This window comes from Dendrobates tinctorius, unplaced genomic scaffold, assembly GCF_039654945.1.
Source record: "Dendrobates tinctorius isolate UK_male_01 unplaced genomic scaffold, ASM3965494v1 ptg000051l, whole genome shotgun sequence".
NCBI classification, from domain to species: domain Eukaryota; kingdom Metazoa; phylum Chordata; class Amphibia; order Anura; family Dendrobatidae; genus Dendrobates; species Dendrobates tinctorius.
Window position 1 is genome coordinate 1671079 of NW_027361719.1, and position 15697 is coordinate 1686775.

Here is a 15697-nt window from a genome sequence, read left to right on the forward strand (position 1 = left end):
CAAATAAAAAAACTGGCAATGATTTTATTTTAATGCCTCAAGAAAATTTCTGGCAGGGAGAAACAAAACCTCCTGATTGTGGCATCATGTATCATTGTACATCCACAGGTACGTTTGCTGAACCCGCTTAATCCAGAACACCCACTGAACCCCTGAACCCTAATGCTCTCCTCACCCTCTGTTTTTTAATTGGTATGTCTGCTGAACCCACTTAATCCAGAATACCCACTGAACCCCTGAACCCTCATGCACTCATCAACCTCCGTTTTTAATTGGTACGTCTGCTGAACCCGCTTAATCCAGAATACCCACTGAACCCCTGAACCCTCATGTACTCCTCACCCTTTGTTTTTTAATTGGTACATCTGTACTCTGTTTTTTTCCCCTGACTTTAATTCCATGTATCATACTTCAAACTTACTGTATGCATATTGATATGCCCATGCTCATCACAGCTAGTCTTATCTTTCCATCTTATCCTGCCTTTTTCTTCAGCTTTGATGCTAGTCAAATGTCCTATTAACTGCAATCTGCTAATTGCTCCCTACTGTCTTCCAGCCCCCTTCTCGTCATCCCTCTCTCCCTCACCTGGCTTCATTTCATGGACATTTGAATGGTGTACGTTGAACAGAGCAGGTCAGATATGACCTTGGTCAGATTTGACATCATTTGAAGTGACATCTTTAAAGTGATACATCAGAAATATACCAGAAATAGTCCAGAAATCAGTCAGAAGGTAAGAATAATCACTACTTTCTTATTTTACTTGCCTTTCTTTTCGTGCCCTGCTATTTAACCATGCTTACATTTGCCAGACAGAACACCTGGCACCATATTTATTATCTATGTATTTTGCCATTATCCTTTAGCTGCTATATTCTATCTACCTCACCATTAAGCACTTTGTATGTCTTGATTTATATATATTTGAATATGTGTAATAAAATTGACATTATCCAACTAAACCCTCTCCATATTTTGTGACAATTTAGTCCACTTTCAGTCATTGTACTGTTTTATATAAAATTTATACTGCTATGATATTCTTTTCCAAAGATTTTATTTGGATTTTAAAATAACAGGCAAGAATAGGGAGTAAGGGCAGGAGAGGAAGGAGGGGGGGGAGAGGATAGGGATGGGGAGGGAAAGAAAAAAAAGGAGGGACATAGGTAAAATAACAATGCAACAATATAACAATATAACAAGAGTGATATTACACTTATAGGGTATATAATGCCCAGGTCACTGGGGGTGTAAAAGGTATAAACAAAACAGCTGCGAACAAACGCATAACGAGAGATTGTAGCCAATTAAGGCCAATCATAAGTGAGCAAATATTTAACAAGGATTAGTAGACGAAATATACAATTAAATGGTAGCGCCTAGAAGTTGGTGGTGAGAGAAATTAAGTTATAGGGGACGGAAAGGCCTTGTCCCATTTGTTCCATTTTTTATAAAATTTTCCAAACTGATTATTAATCAGAGCAAAATTCAGTTCATGTGCTCTATGTTGCTGGACTAGGTGGAAGATAACCTCTGGATTTGGGGGTATTTTGTTTTTCCAGTGGAAAGTGATGAAATTTTTTGCTACAAGACAAAGATGAATGAATATGGGTTGGAGTGCCAAGTCTAGTTCGTCTAGGTTAAGGGAAAGAAGGGCCATTTGAGGGGTGAGGGTTAAAGTTTTGTTAGAGAGTTTATTGAGAGAGGTAGAGATCCAAGACCAGACTGTTTTGACTCTGGGACATTCCCAAAACATATACAATAGGTCTCCCTTGAAGCCGCAGTCTCTCCAGCAAAGGGGTGAGGATGAGTTTGAAGGACCGAAGTGTGCTAATTTTGCCGGAGTAAGGTACCAATTACTAATAGTTTTAAAGTATGTCTCTTGAAGTGGAAATGAGATTGTGGAGTTGTACGTTTTGGAGAGAGCCTCTTCCCATTGTTCAGGAGAAAAGGTGGATTTTAGGGTTTTTTCCCAGGTAACCATATAAGGGCTTTTTGACAAACTATCGTCGTTGTTGAAGGAGTCATAGAGAAAGCCATGACTCCAAAAGATTTTATGATGAGGATTGAGTAAGACTTTTATGGAAGCGTGAGTAAAGTTCATTTTTGACTTAAGAAAAGCGAGGACATTATCTTTTAAGAGGATGAATTCTAAGAATAAGGAATGAGGGACGTTAAAGTTTTTTCTTAGCGATGCAAAGTCTACGAAATTGGAGCCGTTGTGGATATCTCCCAATTTTGTGATTTTTAATTCTGGCCAAATAGTAGGGAGGGTTACGTTAGAGAGGCTAAAAATAAGAGTAAGGGGTATGTTTTTTAGAATGGGGAATTTGTGTGTCCGTCTGCTTGGTTTGGAGAATTTACACCAAGCTTGAGCAATGGCCAGGAATAGAGGGTGAGCGTTAAAGTTAGGAAGATGATTTGAGATTGCTTGAGTGATGATGTTGCTTAACTGTTTACCATTGTTTAAAAATAGTTCCAAGTCAAACCAGGCCGGAGGTTCATGTTGGGAAATCCAATGGACACTTTGCTTAATCAGAAGAGTTTGATAATGGGCAATAATGTTGGGAAGGCCCATCCCCCCCATTCCCTTTTTTCCTGTGTAATGATGAGGAAGAAGTCCTAGCTTTTTTTCCTCCCCACAGGAAGGTTTTGAACAAAGATTGGATGTTTGTCAGAAGTATGACCGGGATGGGCAGAGGGAGGCATCGGAGAACATATAGAATTTTTGGAAGGATGTGTGTTTTAAGGATATATTTTTTTCCCCACCAAGAGAGATTTTTCTCTTTAAAGATTAAGCAATCTTTGCTTATTGAATCTGTCAAATTTCTCAGATTTATCTTCCCCATAAGGTGGAGATTATTACAGAGGGAAATACCTAGGTAAGGAATCTCTCTGTTGCACCAGTTAAGGGATGTTTTTTCCTTTATTGCATCTGTTTGTTTAGTGTCAAGATTAAGGGGAAGGATGTTTGATTTTGACTGGTTGATTTTGTAGTTAGATAGGTCTGAGAATTTGTCTAGTTCATTGAAAACCTCAGATGAAGAGTTTTGGGGGTCAGTTAAAGTCAAAATGATGTCATCTGCGAATAGGCTGATTTTGTGTTCCTTGTGTTGGGTATGGATACCTTTATTTTTGGCATTGTTACGAATGTGTTCGGCTAAGGGTTCGAGAGCCAAGTTGAAAAGTAGGGGTGATAGAGGGCACCCCTGTCTGGTGCCGTTCGAGATAGCAAAGGGGTTTGAGATATGATTGTTGGAGGTTATTTTCGCGCTTGGGTTTGAGTATAGTGCCATAATAGCGGTCACTAATTTTTGATTGAATCCAAATTTGAAAAGAGTGTGTATAAGGAAGTCCCAATTTATGCGGTCAAAGGCCTTCTCGGCATCTAGTGATATTAAAGTTGTTGGAGTTTTAGTAGAGTTGGCGTACCTAATAACGTTTATTAATCTCCTTGTGGCGTCTGCGGGTTGTCTCCCATGGGTGAATCCCATTTGGTCATTGGCCAGAAGATACGGGAGAAAGTTACTCAACCTATTGGCTATTATTTTGGAGAACAGTTTTATATCTGTGTTGATGAGGGAAATGGGGCGATAATTGGTCATTAGTTCAGGGTTACCTTTAGGTTTTGGAATCAGGACAATCGAGGCCTCAAGCATTTCCTTTGGAAATAGCCCCCGAACTGCGGCAAAGTTGAATACTTCTGCAAGGTGAGGAGATAAGAGTTTACTGAAGGTTTTGTAGTATGAATTGTTGAAGCCGTCGGGGCCTGGGGATTTGTGGAGGGGGAATTTGTTAATAGTATCTTCTATTTCAATAGGGGAGAAAGGGGCAGACATAAAGGCCAGGTCGTCGGTTGATAAAGAGGGAAGATTGATTGAGTTGAGGTAGTCATTGATATCTTGCGAGTTAGGTTGGGAAGAGGAAGAAGTTGGTTTGAGGTTATATAATTTTTGGTAAAATTGGGCAAATTCGTTAACTATGTCTTGGGGGTGGGATAGAATGCCGTTTTTGGAGGTGGCTACTATTCTGTTGATTCTGTTGTGAACTCTTTTATTCTTTACCCTATTTGACATGAAAGAAGTTGGTTTATTTAGTGCAGAATAATATTTAAATTTTGAGGATTTTACTACAGCATCATAAGGAGTGCTGATAAGTGATTTGAGCTTTTGTCTCAGAGTCAAGAGTTCAAGTTGGAGAGAGGAAGATTGGGAATGATGGGCTAATAATTCGGATTCTTTATTGTGGATTTTGGTTTGGACTTCCAAGATATTCCTTCTATTCTCTTTTTTAATTTTTGATGAAATATCAATGAAAATACCTCTAAGTACAGCCTTGTGGGTGCACCAATTATTGAAAGGGTTGGTTGAGGAGGATTTGTTATCTAGGAAGAATTGGGAAATGGCCTTTTCTATTTTCTGCTTGTGAAAGGTGTCGTGAAGGATGTTGGATATACATCTCCACATATTAGCTTTCTTAAGAGGGGGACCTAATTGAATAAGACTGTGTACTGGTGAATGATCAGAGAAGGACTTTTTGCCTATAGAAACCTCCTGGAGTCTGGGGAGAGTGAACACGTCTGTAAGGATTAGATCAATCCGGGATGCGGACTGATGTACGTCTGAAAAGAAAGTGTACTCTCTTGACGACGTGTTTAGACACCTGAAGACGTCGAAAAGTTCGTTTTTAAAGATCCACTGATTTAGGTTATTTGAGGGACTACGGGTGTGTGAGGAAGAGTCAACAGTGCTATCCGGTGTAATGTTGAAATCTCCAGCAAGAATTAGTTCACCTTTTCTAACCTTGGAAATGATTTTCAGGAGCTTGTTTAGAAAGCGAAGCTGGTGCCGGTTGGGGGCGTATAGGTTAACTAGGGTACAGATTTGTTCATTAATTTTGCAGATCAAGATGAGGTATCTACCGTTAGTATCTTTATGTTCATCTATGATTTCAAAGGGAGTTGAAGAACTTATCATAGTGATTACACCTGCTTTTTTCTGAGGGCCACAAGATGTAAAAATGTGGGGGAACTTTTTGTGGTGGAGGTGTGGATGGTTGTTAATCATGAACTTAGACTCCTGAATACATGCAATGTCAATGTGTGATCTTTCTAGTTCCCTCCAGAGGGAGAACCTCTTCCATGGGCTATTTAGGCCTTTCACATTGTAGGAGGTGAGTTTAAAACTCATGATAGATCTAATTTGGATTAGGTATGGGGATGATCAGTAAGGAGCTATGTAGCTTGGAACCTGGAGCAAATGAATACAATGATAGAGAATAAACCAATACTCGAATACAATCGGTATGTATCGGCAAAAGAAACAACCTATAAAGAGAAAAGTAGATTGTGAACAATAAACAGTAAACATAAGCAGAACACTAAATAATGAACTGCTACTAAGCACTCGGGGTATTACACATGGACGGGTAATAGTGAAACCCAATGTAAACGTGAAAAGAACCTAGTAGACATTAAAGTTATTTATCATTTTCCAGTATTTTGTCTTGGTCTGGAGATGGATTTTAGAAAATTGGCGCCTTCCTCTGGGGTGAAGACAGGGATAACTTTGCCCTGGTGGCGGATTAGGAGCTTGAGGGGGAACCCCCAATTGTACGGGATTCCTTTATCTCTGAGGGCAGAGGTGACGCTGGAAAAGGAGCGTCTAGCGTCCAATGTGAATTTTGACAGGTCAGGAAAGACCTTCAGATCACTGTACGGGTCCGGGAATGTTTTTTTGGTCCTTTAGGTACTTTAGAATTTTTTCCTTCGTTTGGAAGAAGTGTACCCTCAGGATTGTATCCCTGGGGATATCAGCTGCTAGTTTTGATGGCCGTGGAAGTCTATGAGCCCTGTCTATCTCGAGATCGGAAGAAGAGAGGTTTGGGATAGCTGTTTTGAAGATATCTTTAATATGGTCAGAGAGATGTTCTGGAGGAATGCTTTCCGGGATGCCACGTATCTTTAGATTGTTGCGGCGGCTTCTATCCTCCACGTCTGAGAGTTTGAGTTTGAGTTTGTAGACCTCAGCAGAAAGTTCCTTTAAGTCAAAGGACGAATCAGTTGATTTGCGTTCGAGTTTTTGTAGTCTCTCTTCATGATTGATAATTTTTTCAGAGAACTTTTCGAAGATTGAATTTAATTTGAGGTCAAGCTGTTTACTGTGGTCTTTGAAGTTTTTGTCCATATCCCTTCCCATTTTTTCCATTTTTTCAGATAGATTAACCAAGTATGAAAGTACGTCTCCCTGTAGCGATTCGAGACTTGCTTTGGAACCCTTTAAAGATGGAAAATCTTCTTCATAATTGTAACTTGGGAGATTTTTCTTGGCCTTGGATTTCGCGGGGGAGGAATTCGGAGAGATAACCTCTGACTCTTCGTCAGAGCCAGATTGTTCGTGTGAAGAGGTATGAACATTTCCCCACACTCCTGGAGCACTTCTTTTAAGTCTCTGAGAAGTGTCCATCTCCACGAGGAACTGGTTATTTTTACCAGTATTTAGGGGTATGTGTTGGGGGTAGTAGGTTTGCTTTGTGGGAGAGTTAAGCCTGCGTGGTGAGCGGGATCTGCTTCTATTAGTAGTAGTAGCTCTATCGCTGTTAACTTGGCGTTGTGGGAGAGCTTTGTTGCCTCTTGGTAGGTTAGGGATTTTTGAGGCAGGAGAGGAACCTTTGTTTCTAGTGGCGCTCATTCTGGAGATAAGGAGAGATTTTATGGATGTGTAAAGCGTTGTCCGACTCACCCCCCTTGTTTGTTTTTATGTTTCCCCCTTTTTACTTGAGTAGTGGTGGCTGATTTAGAAGATATAGGTTCACAAAGAGTATGGGAAAAAGAGCTTCACCTTTTAAGATATAAGCCACCAGGTGGTGCTATTGTGCTGAGTGTTCCCCAGACCAGTCTCTCTAATAGGAATTGTGTGCTTTGAGCTTGTTGTTATCACAACTTAGCTCTCTGACCATTTAAGGGAGTGAGATTAACCCTTGCTTTTATAGTAACACAACAGGGCTTCCCACTCAGGCAGTGTGATTAACCCCTCCTCAGATTTTAGTATTTCTTGGGGCAAGAGGGATGTGAGGGTCTGTTATCCTCAGTATATACAACCACAGCGGCTCCCTGCTAATAAAGTTTGTGGTAAGTATTAAGTATTATTACTAGTCCGCTTCTTAAGCTCCCAGCTGTCTATTAAGGAAAGACCTTTCCCTGATGTTGGCACAATTAGAACCACAGCATTACTCCCTGGCTCGTAGTGAGCGGTGATCCTTGTCTCTATATCAGCGCTGGCTAGCTGATCTTTCAGATCCTGCTGTGCTCGTCAGCTCTAGGGGGATTCTGTGCCACTGCAGATGACCCACCTCTTTAGCTGCTGGCGTGGCAGTGTCCCGGTGACGAGAATTCGGCAGTGGCACCTGCTCCTCCCGGTCTTCCTCTCCTGGTCTGCGGTGTCTCCAATGGTTGTAGATCTCCTAGGAGAGAGGGGAGGAGGAGCCAGGCCTCATGTAGAAAATTTAGTCCCTGGCTTCAGGTCTGCAATGAGGTATAGGCCGCAACATCTTCAATAAGGGCCAAAATTAGTCCAAAATGATCTTGAAAGATCCTGTAGATTTTGGGAAGCTAATAAAGAGGCATCTAAGCTTGGATGGTTCAAAACCGCCGCAGATTAAGTCGGATTTTGCGGGTTTCACTGGAGCACCCGGTTCCTATGTCCTCATGGTACAAGGCATAGGCCACGCCCCATTACTGCTATGATATTCTAGCTGGATATTGGGGCTTTCTCTTTTGGTTGTAGTTTGAGGCTTGAGAGGTATGTCCGTTTGGCCACGGATTTTTTTTAGGTTTATAAAGTCGGTCACTCTCTTTCACCCACCTGCTTTCCCTTTCTCTGCTTCTTCTCACTGCTGGCAACATATCCCCCAATGCTGCCCCCCCACCTCATACATCCCACTAATCCTCACCCCTATCTTTCTCACACTAAGAGAAATTACCGCAATCCCTCACACTTAAAACCTGTTCCACTGACCCCCACCCTCCTGCACCCTCTCTCTGGAGCACTTTGGAATGCCCGCTCCGTCTGCAACAAGCTCCATGTGATCCATGACCTCTTTACCTCCCGCAACCTTTCCTTCCTGGCCCTCACTGAGACCTGGCTGACGCCCCCTAACATGGCCTCCCCGGCTGCACTGAGTTATGGCGGCCTCCACTTTACCCATACTCCTCACCCTGGCAAGAGACATGGTGGAGGAGTGGGTTTCCTCCTTTCTAAAAACTGCTCCTTCAACTCTATCCAACCCCACCCTCCCTTTTCCTCCCTTCTCCTCCCTTCTTTTGAGGTTCACTCTGTCCATATCTACTCTCCCTCTAATCTCCCAATGGCTGTCATATACCAACCACCAGGCTCAGCCACTGCCTTCAACGACCAATTCTCCACCTGGCTCCTCCACTTTCTCTCTGCTGACATCCCCACCATAATCATGGGGGACTTCAACATCCCCATTGACACCCACCAGCCAGCAGCCTCCAAACTCCTGTCACTTACCTCATCCTTTGGACTTACTCAGTGGTCCTCCACAGCCACCCACACAGATGGACATACATTAGACCTCATCTGTTCCCTACCCAATCTCACAACCTCTCCCTTCCCCCTATCTGACCAACATCTACTCACCTTCTCATCCTCATCCTTCTCATTTGCCCCCCATGTCCAGCCACTAACACATCCTCGCAGAAACCTCGCACACCTAGACACTCACAGACTCTCTTCTACCTCTGTCCTCCGTATCTTCACTCCACAACACGGACAGTGCCACCGCATTCTAAAACACCACCCTCACATCAACCATAGACTCAGTTGCAGCCATGGCAAAGTGCGACAAATCAATAGGCAACCCTGGCACAACAACCTCACCAAAAAAACTTTGACAAGCATCCAGGGCCTTGGAGCGGCGTTGGAAGAAAACATGCCTGCCAGACAACTTCACTGCTTTCAAACAAGCTACACTTGCCTTCAAACCAGCCCTCACCTCTGCTAAACAGACCTATTTCACAAACCTTGTATCTTCATTATCCCACAACCCAAAACAACTGTTCAGCACATTTAACTCTCTCCTCTGCCCACCACTGCCACCTACAACTCCACTCATCTCTGCTGAGGACTTTGCTACCTACTTCAAAAACAAGATCGACCAAACAAGGCAAACCTTTACTGTTCCACCACCCCAACCACTCCACATACCAGACCTCTGCCCTTCCCTAATAACCTAACTCTCAAACATCACTGAAGGAGAGCTTACTTATCTCCTTTTCAAATCACACCTCACCACCTGTGCACTTGACTCCTTCCCTTCCCACCTGCTCCCCAACCTCACTAACATGATCATTCCGGCCCTAACCCATCTCTTCAACCTATCCCTATCTTCTGGTACCTTCCCCTCTGCCTTCAGACATGCCACCATAACACCCATCCTCAAAAAATCAAACATTGACCCAACTGCTATGCCCAGGTATCGCCCCATATCACTGCTCCCGTTTGCTTCCAAACTCCTTGAACAGCATGTCCAAGCTCAATTTTCCTCCCACCTGTCATCTAACTCCCTCCTTGACATCCTCCAATCTGGCTTCCGCCCCCACCATTCCACTGAAACTGCCCTGACCAAAATTACTAATGACTTACTCACAGCCAAAGATAACAGACAGTTCTCCATCCTCCTCCTTCTCGACCTGTCCTCTGCCTTCGACACAATCGACCACTGCCTACTGCTACAAATTCTTTCTTCCCTTGGCATCAAAGACCTTGCCCTGTACTGGATTGCCTCATACCTTTCAGACCGCACATTCAGCGTTTCCCACTCCCACACTGTCCTGGGGCCCCTACTTTTTTCCATCTATACTCTTGGCCTAGGACAACTCATAAAGTCCCATAGCTTTCAGTACCACCTGTATGCAGACGACACTCAGATATACCTCTCTGGCCCAGATGTCACCTCTCTGCTGTCCAGAATTCCGGAGCGTCTATCAGCCATATCTTTCTTTTTCACCTCTCGCTTCCTAAAACTCAATGTAGACAAAACTGAACTCATTATCTTTCCTCCCTCTCACGTATCTTCTCTACCCGATCTATCTATTATGATAAACGGCATCACGCTCTCTCCCGCACCTGAAATCTGCTGTCTCGGAGTAACTCTCGACTCTGCCCTGTCCTTCAAGCCACACGTCCAAACTCTTGCCACCTCTTGTCGCCTCAAACTCAAAAATATTTCCAGAATCCGTCCCTTCCTCAGCCCTCAATCTACTAAAACTCTTGTACATGCCCTCATTATCTCCCACCTTGACTACTGCAACACTCTCCTCTGTGGCCTCCCTGCAAACTCTCTTGCACCACTCCAGTCTGTCCTCAACTCTGCTGCCCGACTAATCCACCTCTCTCCTCGCTACTCCCCTGTCTCTCCCCTCTGCAAATCCCTCCAATGGCTCCCAATTCACCAACGCATCCAGTTGAAACTACTAACACTGACCTACAAAGCAATTCACAACCTATCCCCTCAATATAGCTCTGAACTAATCTCCCAATATCTTCCCTCACGTAATCTTCGATCCTCCCAAGACCTCCTACTCTCCTCCACACATATTCGTTCCTCGCACAACCGCCTCCAAGATTTCTCCCGAATATCCCCTCTCCTCTGGAATTCCATGCCTCAACGCGTTCGATTATCCACCACCCTCGGATCCTTCAAACGGAACCTGAAAACCCATCTTTTCAGGAAAGCTTAAAGCCTGCAATAACCATTCTGCTGCCTCACCACAGCCCGAGCTGCTGCCTCAAAACCACCAGAGCTGCTGCACCCCTGACCTTCTATCTCTTCCCCACTATCCCATAGACTGTAAGTCCGTAAGGACAGGGTCCTTTCCCCTCTGTACCAGTCTGTCATTGTAAATTTGTTTACTGTTAATGATATCTATAACTTTGTATGTAACGCCCCTTCTCATGTACAGCACCATGGAATTAATGGCGCTATATAAATAAATAATAAATAATAAATTTCATGACAGTACTTTACTAATTCATTTTGTAATATTACCAGATCTGTACTAGAGCAAAGACATTTTATATGCACCTATTACCTCATAGATGTCGATTTAAGGAACAGACCAGGATGGAAATCCTGTACAGAGAGAGAAAGGTAAAGGGATTTCTCTAAGAACAGATGAGGAACTGAATCAGGTTATTTTATCCTCGCATCCACTTTCTGATAGAGAGTGGATTAGTTCTCAGTTCATAGCTATCTTTTCTCCCTACTACCAACTTTGACCCATTCATTTGGGTCAAAGATGTTAACCTCTTCTTACGAAAATTTAATTAAAAAAAATATTTATCAATAACGATAGACGGAAATGTGAACAACTGGGAATTGCGATGGAAGAACTATCTGATATTACATTGCTGGCTTAATTGAGAAGGGAGACAGAGGGGTAGCGGAGGGCCCCTTCTCTAATCTAAGGATGAAAAGTACACGTATGCCATCACTAGGAGACTTCAGTAACATTAATATATTTGCAAAATTGCTCACAGAAATATATACAAATAATTAAAAAGTGCATTCAAACAGTTACAGACACATATCAACTTAGCAAAGATAGGTATCCTGTGAGACCAGTTATGCACCAAAAATGAAAACAAACATATATATTGACAATGGTCATAAATGTGTGGTCCCAAGGGGGTAATGCTGCACAGTAGAGAAGCAGACAATATGTTAATAACGAGTACCACTCCAGATTTACTTCAGTGCCAATTCATGCAAATCATAAAAACTGGGTATATCAGCACATTGATACGCTGTGTGCCATGTCATTTGCCATTTCTGATTTTTTTGATTTCTCATTTTCATTTTCTCATTTTCATTCTTTCTTTTTTTCTTTTCTTTTTTTCATCTTTTTCATTTTTTCATTTTTTTATTTTTCAATTTATTTTATTTTCATTAATTTTACAATGTTCACATTCTTATTTTGGATTTTTTTACCCCCATTTTTTGTCTTTTTCCTTTTATTTTTTATTTTTCATTTTTTCTTTTTTCTTTTTCCTTGTTTCTTGTGATTAACTTATTATTGGACATATATAATTTATCCTTAGACATGAAGGAAGACTAGGTCCCGTTACCTGTAATCCTCTTCTACAGCAGGTAAAACTAGGTCTTTTGTATGCCCCTGATGCCTTCCTTACATGTGATCATGGGTCCAGTGTTAAAACCCCCCTCCTACTGTTTACGCATTATATATAATTATATATAACTATATATGTATTTTACATGGCACACAGCATATCAATGCGCTGATATACCCAGTTTTTATGATTTGCATGATTTGGCAATGTAGTAAATCTGGAGTGGTACTCGTTATTAACATATTGTCTGCTTCTCTACTGTGCAGCATTACACCTTTGGGACCACACATTTATGACCATGGGCGATATATATGTTTGTTTTAATTTTTGGTGCATAACTGGTCTCACAGGATACCTACCTTTGTTAAGTTGATAAGTGTCTGTAACTGTTTGTATGCACTTTTTAATTATTTGTATATATTTCCATACAGATTCTGCTTGAAAAAGGCATGCTTGTGCCGAAACATTGTGGAAGATAATCTGTCTTTCTATTGAGCTTTTCTTATTTTTGCCTTTTTGTATGGTGTTGGTATGTGCCTCGTTGTTCTACATTGGACAATAAATTTTCTTTTGAGTGCCCAAGCTTTTTGTTATTTTTTTTTTTACCCTGGCTCAAGTTAATCTGCAAAAGGCATTAAGTGCACAGTAACCATGCTATTATGCTGCAGAAGCGTTTTTTTATTTTTTTATTCAGTATGTGATGGTATTCATTATGCAAATGTAAGGGGTGTACCAGGATCCTGTAATACTCCACTTACTTCCTTAGTGTAAATATGCCCTATGGTTATATTTGTAGAAATGTAAATAGCACACTTGTCTTGTTATATATTATAGTTTTGACATAGGGAAAGTGCAGTACCCAAATTTAGCCACAAGAGGGAGTACATTATAGTTGTAGGTATAGCATTGTAGACAGTTAAGATAGGAGGGGTCAGCTGCAGTTAAGAGAGGGTGGATTTCCTCTAGGCGTCAGTCGGGCCAGTGTGCCCAAACCATCTGGACTGGCTATAGAGCCTGGAATAATAGCAGCAACTACATAATGTTATAAGCAGAAGCCCAGCCATCCACAGCAGCAGGCTAGAACAGCAGCAGCCTACAGCAGGATGCAGGATTAGAACAGAGGCTAAAGACAGACAGTGACGGTACAGGGATGCAGGTGGCTCCATGATGTGGCTAATGCCCTCAGATCCGGGATGAAACAGCTGAGGGAACCCCCATATGCAGTGAGTTTGGACAGGGAGGACACTGTGTCAACACAGGAGACAGTACAGAAGGGCAAGCCACTCACCATGTGGCAGCTGACTTGGGAGGCTGATATTCTCATGTCTGAAACAGACTAGGGAATGTCTAACCATAGCAAAGCAGAACAGGGAGGACGTTGAGGAACTGTATGATACGGTCTGACCCGGGTACATGCTGTTTGACAGAGAGAGAAGTGCAGGTAAAGAGGAAGAAATGTGCAATGTGGAACCTGATGTTAATGCTGTGAAGAATATGGATGTGCTGCGTAAAGAAACCAGTAAAGTTGTTCATTTGAAAGTTGAAATGGACTGTGTCTCTATTTATGCGGAACTGTCTATAGGGAGCCTTCAGCAATGCAGAGAGGACCCTGACGGCACAGAAAGTGAAGCCACAGGTATGTGGAGTAATGGACAATGTTTTCATGTCATGGGAGGTCAGGGTGTGCCTGAACCGTTAATCTTGGCCATGACTACGACCATGGCCCTCCCTTGCACAAACTAGGGGGCAGGTCACTGAGGGATCAGTGATCAGAAGTCTGTATTATGAATAGCTAATCAGAGCAACACATACATGAACCCCGCCTTAGGGCACAAAAATCTCATTAACACAAAACTGAAAATAAAGATTAAGAAACATCCACAAGATGGATTTCATCAACCAAGGTATCATTTTATTTAGTACAACGGCACCAACCTGACACTGTGTGTAGGTTATTATGCATAATCCTGCTGACAGGCTCCCTTTAAGCACTAGTGGTGTACATCTAAGACCACACGATGAGATTGTATTAGATTTACTTGATTTTGTTCTCAACTATAACTTCTTCCTCTTTGATAATAAATACTACAACCAACTCAGGGGCACCGCGATGGGGAGCACATTTTCCCAACATTTTGGTACTCTGGACAGGTGAGAAACAGTCCTTTCAGTTGTTTGTGATGCTTTTGAATGTAATAAATATAGGTTTGGCCTTTACCTGCAAAGTAGGAGGGGATAAAATTACGTTCTTGGACCTCACCATTGCGAAAGAAAGCACTGGGTCCCTTAAAAGCTCTATACACTGTAAACATCAACAAAAATTTTACTGAGATAGGAAAGTCATCATTCCAAGAGCCTGTTTAGGGTTTTTCCCAAGGGGTAGTTCCTAAGACTGCGGCAGACTTGCTCCAAGTTTGGGGATTTCCAGCAATACAGCTCAGAATTGAAAGGGAGATTTAGGAGAAGAGGGTACCTGCACTGTCCAGATATTTTAGGTCTCTTCTAATACCACCACCCAAGTGGGATAATGATGATATCACATGCCTCATAGGCACATATGATAAATAAACCAAAAATGTTATGGGAATCTTGAGAAGATTTTGGGGGGATCTTAGGGTGGACCCGTATTTCACCAGTACCATCCATTATGTTTAGGAAAAGGAAGATCTTTGAGAAACCACTTGGTTCATAGCCATTATGCATTCCCTAAATCTACTGGCACATGGCTCGATTATAAACCTCTGGGCACTTTTTGCTATGGCTCAGGTAGCTTCTGCCGTTTTGTTACCGAAAGTAAATCATTCAGAGGCACTGTGACAGGTAGGGAAAACACTACGAGACATTTCAAAAATTGTAGAACGTGAGGGGTTATTAACTTATGCACCTGTACATGCCCTATGGATTGCATAGATTGAAAAAAGAGACAACTACAAGTACAGATTAGCGAGCACTTGGGGGATATCCGTAACTAGGGATGAGCGAATCTGAACCAAAAAGCTCATGGTTCATACCGGCCACCTAGTGACCGGTATCGAACATGGACATTTTACTGTATATCCAATCTCTCGTTCAGATTGACAGTCTAATAAAGCTTGTTGAAAAGCTGAAATGCAGCCAATCAATAAGCTTTTAGATTGTGGGTATTTACAGAGCCATCACAGCCATGTGAAGTATTAGCATGGCTGTGATTGGAAGGCCCAGCACGTGACCTGGCCTGTATAAAGGGCGGGTCATGAGTGCCACCGCCATTATGCTCTCGTTAGTGTAGTGATATTATGCAGTTTGAGTGAGGGAAAAATTCTGATTGCGTGCTCTGCAAACACAACACTATGTGTACTCTGCAACCTCTGTAAGTGCTATTTCTGTGGTAAAATCCACTCTGAAAACCGATCTGTGAGAGTAGTGTGCTAAAAGCCTCTGTGTGTACTCTGTACCCTCCGCCTGTGATAGTGCTGTCCCTTAAGCTGCTGTGTATACTCTGAACCTTCTGCCTGTGGGGGTACTATCCTTTAGCAGCTGTGTATACTCTGCACCCTCCTCCT